Source organism: Corvus moneduloides, chromosome 6, assembly GCF_009650955.1.
Source record: "Corvus moneduloides isolate bCorMon1 chromosome 6, bCorMon1.pri, whole genome shotgun sequence".
Lineage (NCBI taxonomy): Eukaryota > Metazoa > Chordata > Aves > Passeriformes > Corvidae > Corvus > Corvus moneduloides.
In genome coordinates, this window is record NC_045481.1 from 62,276,073 (window position 1) to 62,282,924 (window position 6,852).

The window sequence follows — 6,852 nt, forward strand, 5'->3', positions numbered from 1 at the left end:
GGCTAAAACCACTGTGAGACACTGGACTATTAATGATGAATGCCTCCAAACAATGGCCCATTTGTGGAGAGCAAGGTTACTCTGCATGGTCCAGGCTGGCGTTCCTGGAGGGAGCAGGAGAGGTTTTGGGTGTGGTCTGGCCAGTGTGCATAAGACAGAGACGGGTGAACTATCACTGCCTAGAGGCTAAAATGGGCTTGGAGGGAGTAAGGGACAAATCCTACAAGGTGAGATGGCGCCTATTCAGTAGTAGACAAATGGAAAATATGGAGGATAAATCTTGAGAAAGGCTTCTTGGTGGAAAATAAATATATCGAAGGAAGAATGAGGGAATCAGTAGTGGGCAGGTAGGGGAATTTTAGGGGGTAAAACTTGAAATAATCTAAAGGTTGAGAATGAATATTTTGATGTACAAATGAAGTAATAAGTTGTGGACAGTTAAGGAAAATTTTGGGGGTAAATCTTGAGGTAATCTCTAGGGAGAATGTGAACAGTGACATAAACTGAGGCAGTCACTGGGGGTAGGCAAGGAAATTTGGGGTGTAAAACTTGGGAAGATCTGTAGGGCAGAGAATGAACATATTGAGGTAGAAATGAGGTGATCGGGAGTGGACCATCTAGGGAGATGAGGGGAAACCCTGAGATAATATGTACGGTTATGTGATTTTGAGAAAAACTCTGATGTGATGTGCAGCAGACAGAATGAACATTTTGGGGCTAAGACAGACAGAACCTGTGCTTCCCCCCCCCCCCCCCCCCCCATCCCTCCCGGACTGGAGAAGGGGGTCCGGAGGAGAGGGTGGGGACAGGAGAGGGGAAGTCCTCCCCCGGAGGGGACCCATCCCACCCCCCCACCCCCCCCCAGGACTCCCTCCTGAGACGGGGACCCACCCTGACCCCCAGCCCCGATCCCCCCGGAGAGCCCCCAGTGTGATGTGTGGAAAGCCGGAGCCCCGGCGCTGTTTTTGTACCGCACGGGGGACCCGCCGAGCGGGCCCGGCCCGTGTGGGGCTCCAGCGAGGGCAGGGGCGCCGGGCTCCGGCCCTCTGGGCTTTATTCTCCGGCGCCCCGAGCCCCGCGGCTGCGGGGGAAAGAGGGAAAGGGGAGAGTCAGGGAGGGATGAGGGGGGGTAGAGAGAGGAGTCGGGGTGGGTTGGGGAGAACGAGGGGGTAAGGAAAAGGCCGGGTGGGGGGGAGGGATGATGGACAGAGGAGTAGAGGTGGAGAAGAAGGGAGTCGGGTTGGGGAGCGGGGTGGGGAGAGGGGAGAAAGGAGGGGTACGGGGGTCGGGGATGCGCAGGGGAGCAAGGAGAGAGGGTAGGGGAGGCTGGGGAGCGGGGAGAGGGCAGGAGGGGGGCGAGGGAGAAAGAAGTTGGAGGGATAGGAAAAAGGGAGATAAGGGCAGGAGAAAGAGGGGGAAGAAAGAGGGTAGAGGGGGCCTCACCCGGGCCACGCCGCGGGCACCCGGCCCAGCGGCAGACCCCACCAAGCTCTCAGGGAGCAAATAGCGGCGGGGGCCATTTCCCCGCGCACCTGAGCCGGGCCCGGCCCCGCCCCTGAAGCCGCCCCCGGCCCCGCCCGGCCCCGCCCGGGACCGCCCCAGAGCCCCGGCCCCGCCCGGCCCCGGGGCCCGCCCTGCCCGGCACGGGGGCGGCTCCATCGCTCGGGGCCCCGCCCCTCTCTCCCGGGCCGGACCCGCCCCGCGCACCGGGGCCGCACCGGGGCCGCTCCCGGGACCGGGGCTCCGGCTCCTGCCGGCGGCCGCTGCGGGTCCCGGGCGGGGCCGCCTCTCCCCCGGCGGGATCGGGGCTGGGATCGGCACCGGGAGGAGCCGCTCCGGGACGGGCGCTGGGGCCGAGCCCGGCGCTGCCGCTCCTGCTCCGGCCGGCTCTCCGCGGGGAGCCGGGGCTGTGCCGGCGCCCGGGCAGCCCCGGGATCCCGAGCCGGGCCCGACGCGCCGGGCCGGGCTCCGCTCCCAGCCCTGAGCCCCTCCCGGAGCCCGCCTTGGGCCCCACGACGCGGCCCCGGGCTCTGCCGCCAGCCCCGGACGCGGCGCTGAGTCGCTGCTCCCGAGCTCTGCGTGGGGCCGGCGAGCCCGGCTTCGGGCTGTGCCTGAGGCAGGACTCGGAGCCCAGAGACACAGACTCGCCCTGGCCCGAAGAGCCCGCTTTGAGCATCAAAACACGGCACTTGGCCTTTAATTCGAGCCCGCCCCCCTCCCCAGAATGCAGCACTTAAATCTCTCTTAGTGAAGCTCGAGCACTGGCTGACAGACCCTGGTTTCAAGACCCCCTAAACACAGGACTTGGTCTCTGCCTCAAGCCCCTACAATGCAGAACTTGGTCTCTCTGTGATCCCAAATGCTGTGTGAGGGATCCTGGTTTCAAGCCCCTCAAACAGGACTTAGTGTCTGTGCCTGAACTTGGCCATATGAGCCCGGTTTTGAGCCCCCAAAATGCAGCCCTTGGTCTCCGTTGCTGAGCCCAAACACACAGGACTTGGTCTCCCCTCAAGCCCTGAAAACGTAGGATTTAGTCACTGTTTCTGAGCCCCAGAATTGTCCCTATGAGCCTCATCAGGGATGTACTGCCGAGTGTCCCGGGCAGGGGACGCCTCAGCCTTCCCTGGGGCGCCTCAGCCTTCCCTGGGACGCCTCAGTCTTCCCTGGGACACCTCAGTCTTCCCTGGGACGTCTCAGCCTTCCCTGGGACACCTCAGCCTTCCCTGGGACGCCTCAGTCCTCCCTGGGACGCCTCAGTCCTCCCTGCGCTGCCTCAGTCTTCCCTGGGACGCCTCAGCATTCCCTGGGCTGCCTCAGCATTCCCTGAGGTGCCTCAGCATTCCCTGAGGTGCCTCAGCATACCCTGCGCTGCTGTTCCACGCCGATCCCGCGGTCCAGCGCCTGTGCGGGCTGCAGTGCCGGGCTCTCCCCACAAGGCGGCAGCACCGGGAGCGAGCAGCCCCGGCCGGTCCCGCTGGCTCGGGGCAGCTGCGCCTTGAACCCGCCCTGAGCCGGCGGGGCCGTGAACACAGCGAGCACAAACCCCACTGCAGATTAACCCAGATTTTACCCCAAAATGTTCATTTTGTCCCCTACAGAATCCGCCCCGGAGCGACGCCTTGGGCCCCGCACGGCCGAGGCAGCTCCGGTGCCCCGTGCCCGGCCCCGCTGCTCCCCGGGCTCCGCCACGGCGCTCCTGAGTCTGGTCCCAGAAAAGAACCTCGGGCTTTATTTCTGAGCCCAAACTCGCAGGACCGGCCCGTCCCCCTCCGGGGATCCCCAGTGTGATGTGTGGAAAGCCGGAGCCCCGGCGCTGTTTTTGTACCGCACGGGGGACCCGCCGAGCGGGCCCGGCCCGTGTGGGGCTCCAGCGAGGGCAGGGGCGCCGGGCTCCGGCCCTCTGGGCTTTATTCTCCGGCGCCCCGAGCCCCGCGGCTGCGGGGGAAAGAGGCGGGGGGATAAGGGGGGATGAGGAGGCGAGGGACAAGGGAGGTGGGGGGGGGCAGGAAAGAGGGAATAAGGGCAGGAGGAAGGAGGGGTAGAGGGAGGTACAGGATGGGACCCCGAGGCCCCCGCCCCTCACGTGGGCCCCGCTGGGGGAGCCCGGCCCGGCCGCTGCCACCCGCCCCTGGCGCTGAACGAGCAAAAGGGGCCGCGGCCGATTCCCGGGGCCGATTCCCGGCGCCTAAATCCCCTCGGGCCCGCCCCGCGCACCTGAGCCGGGCCCGCCCCGCCCCTTTTGGGGCCGCTCGTCCCGGAATGAGCCGCGACCATCGCTTTGTCCTGGCTCGGCGTCGCCTGTCTGTGCCTGCAGGGCGATGGGAACTGCAGCGGGAAGTCTCCCATCCCCATGGATGCCCCTCTCCATACAAGCCCTCGCACTGATCCAGCGTGTTTTCCACCTCCTTTGTCCCAGACAGGGAAACACTGCAGCTCCTCTGGGCAAAGGAAAGGCTCTTGTGCTATTCCCATAAAGAGAACACTTGGAATTAGTTCCCTGGGAGCCCAGTCCGGTCCTTCCAGTGACTGGGGGGCACCCAGAGGGTCTTTACACGAAATGAAAATGAGACCCCGGCCCAGTGCATTGACAGCAGGATTGGACACTCCTGGCCAAGGTGACCAGTCCGTGGGAGTCGCACCGGTGACCATCCAGGGGGGATTTTAACTTGGAGACTTGCAGATTTCAGCGTGCAGAAGCTCCAATTCTTTTTGGCACCTCTTGTTTAAATGTCTCCCCACTGGAAGAGGTCAATTAGTCTTTTTAATGACCTGACTGCCAGAGGCAGGAAAAAACAATCAGCGTTCCCTGAACGCCTCCATCACCTCCATGTCCACCTGCAAGGAGTGGCCGATGGGCAGGAGCCTGCCCAGAACAGGCTCAGAGATGGGGCTTTCAACCCAAACCATTCCATCATTCCATGATCTCTCCATGTATTAATTTTGCACTGTGTCTTCTCAAATTTAGATGATTTGTTAAAGGAAAAAAATTAAATTTATTCCAGGAATAAAAACGGGAGTTGTAAAACATACAAGAACCATTCCTACGTCCATGAAATCATTAGTTGGAAACCTATTCCCTCATCTCTGCCCTTGTTTTTCTTTCCTGGAAGACCTTATGATCCTACAGTTTCTAGCTGTATTTCTCCCCCCCCCCCCAAAAAAAGGGCTGGAAACATCCTGATGCATTAGGGAAAGGATTTTTTTCTTATTCCAAGGCATGACAAGCAGAGAGATGGCCACGGACTGGAGATGAACACCCTCACCATTCCCTCTCTCCAAACCCTGCGCAGATGGGGCTGGGAATGCCGGAAGGAGCCGGGTGTGCCACTCACTAATTGCAGAGCACGCCTTTAATCCCAGGCTAAGCCAAGCTCAGCCCGGTGAGCCTGTCCCAGCGCGGGGCCAGGACAGTGCCCAGGTGCATCAGTACCTGGGCTGTTCCGCACCCTCCAGGTCGGTGTCTGGCCATTCCAGATCGCTGGTCCCGTTGCAGCAGGATCTCTCCCACCTCTCCCGTGCCCAGCATTTGCCCGCAGTGACGGTGTCCTGTGGCTAATCGGAGGCAAATGTGGCAGCCACGTCTGGCTGAGCAGCTCCCTGCAGGTGGCGGGGAGATGTGACCTACTTGTCACTGGAATCATCCTGCCTGCTTGGAGAGCCCTGAGCTCTTCTGACAGCTGGAGCCAGCTGACCCCTGCCACGTCCTGGGAGGAAGCAGAACCAGGGAAGCTGAGGCTGCTGTGAGCTGGAAGAGGTCTCGCATCCCAGAGCAGCGTGAGGGAGAAGGGAGCTGTCTGGGAAGTACCGGATAAAGGGGAAGGAGGACGGTGTGCCCTTTCCATTTGGCCCTCGTGATACTCCCTTGTGAGTTTTTAACTTCCAGAGCTGGATTTTTGTTTGCCTGTGAACCTGGGAATCACAGGCCTGTCTTGGTGAGGGCCCTGGTGTGTGGTTTCTGAGCAAGGCTTCGTGTGGGTGTGAGGGCCGTGGACGGAGAGAGCTGGAAAGGGACATGGGAAACCTTCTCCTGCCTGACCTAAGCACAGAGAGAGGACCACCGGGTGAAATCCTGTGCCTGGAACAGTGGGAATAGGGACAGCACTGAGATGACTCCAGCCCTGGGCTGCGTTGCTCCTTTATCCCTGCTCGGCTGGGAGTTTTCATCACTATCACAAGACACCTTTTTCTGCCCTTCTTTTTCTTGAGCAAATAAAGCCAAGTGCAACATTCTGTGGATTAAAGGATCCCTCAGGCTCCAACGCTGCCCTTTGGAGAGGCAGATTCAGCTCTGGAGCCCTCTCCTCTGCCACAGGCAGTGTGACAGCAGCCTGCTGCCCCATTCCTCAGGGGAGTCTTCTGCCTTCCCCCTGCCCGTCCCCCCGGCTGTGTCGCCATGGCAGGTGCAGGAAGCAGTGTCTGGCTGCCTGGGCAGCATTTGGCGAGGGCAAAGGGCCTGTGACTGGTGCTGCTGCATTAGCCAGGGCCTGCCTGCTGTGCAAAGCCTTATTAGAGAGCAAAAAAAGGCTTTCTTTTAGGCTGGAAGTCATCGAGCCTGTTCAGGCAGATGTTTATTTCCTCTGCTCCCTGGAATGATGTCATTATGGCCAGCAAAGTTTTGTGCTTCCCCAAAGCTGGGCAAACTGCTTTGGTACTTTCTCAGGCTCCAGGGGCAGCACTCTATAAAACACAGGCACTGTGCAACTGGTTTCACAAGGAATTTCTGTTTAACCTACTTATTAAAGTGCTCCAAAGGGAATCCAAGGTGTTTGTATTCCATGATTCTTGAGAACGACTCACTGTTTATGCTGGCAGGTTCCCAAATAGAGAAAAAAAAAAAGGATACTTCTGGGTCAAATTCTTGCTCTTAAACTTTTATACTTCTTACCTTGTAGATGAGTCCTGTGCTCTGACATCAATCCTCCTACAGAGCACCAACCAGAGCCCTTCTGACCTTTGGGATCCTGAGGTCACATGGAAGGGAAGGACCACCTGCTTTTTTGGTTTTTCTAATACCTCTGGCATAAGAGTTGCTTTAACCCTCCCTGTTTCTCCTGCTGCAGACAAGAATCCTGGAATCAGGGGTTTTTTTGGACACTAGCATCTGCTGCTTTCTGATGGAAAGCAGGTAATCTTACTCCAGCTAGGGAAAAATGCAAGTGGAACCTTTTAACTTCACAAAAATGTCTCAGCCTAGGAAGGGGAAATGAATGCTTCTGTATCCCTAAAATTAGGTATATTTACACCAAAACCAATTTAAGATGCTTCAACTGCAACAGCCTTTTCCACGTAAGTGTCTTTAAATCTTATTTTTTTTCCTTACTGTTAGAGGAGCAGAATAAATAACAGCAGCTC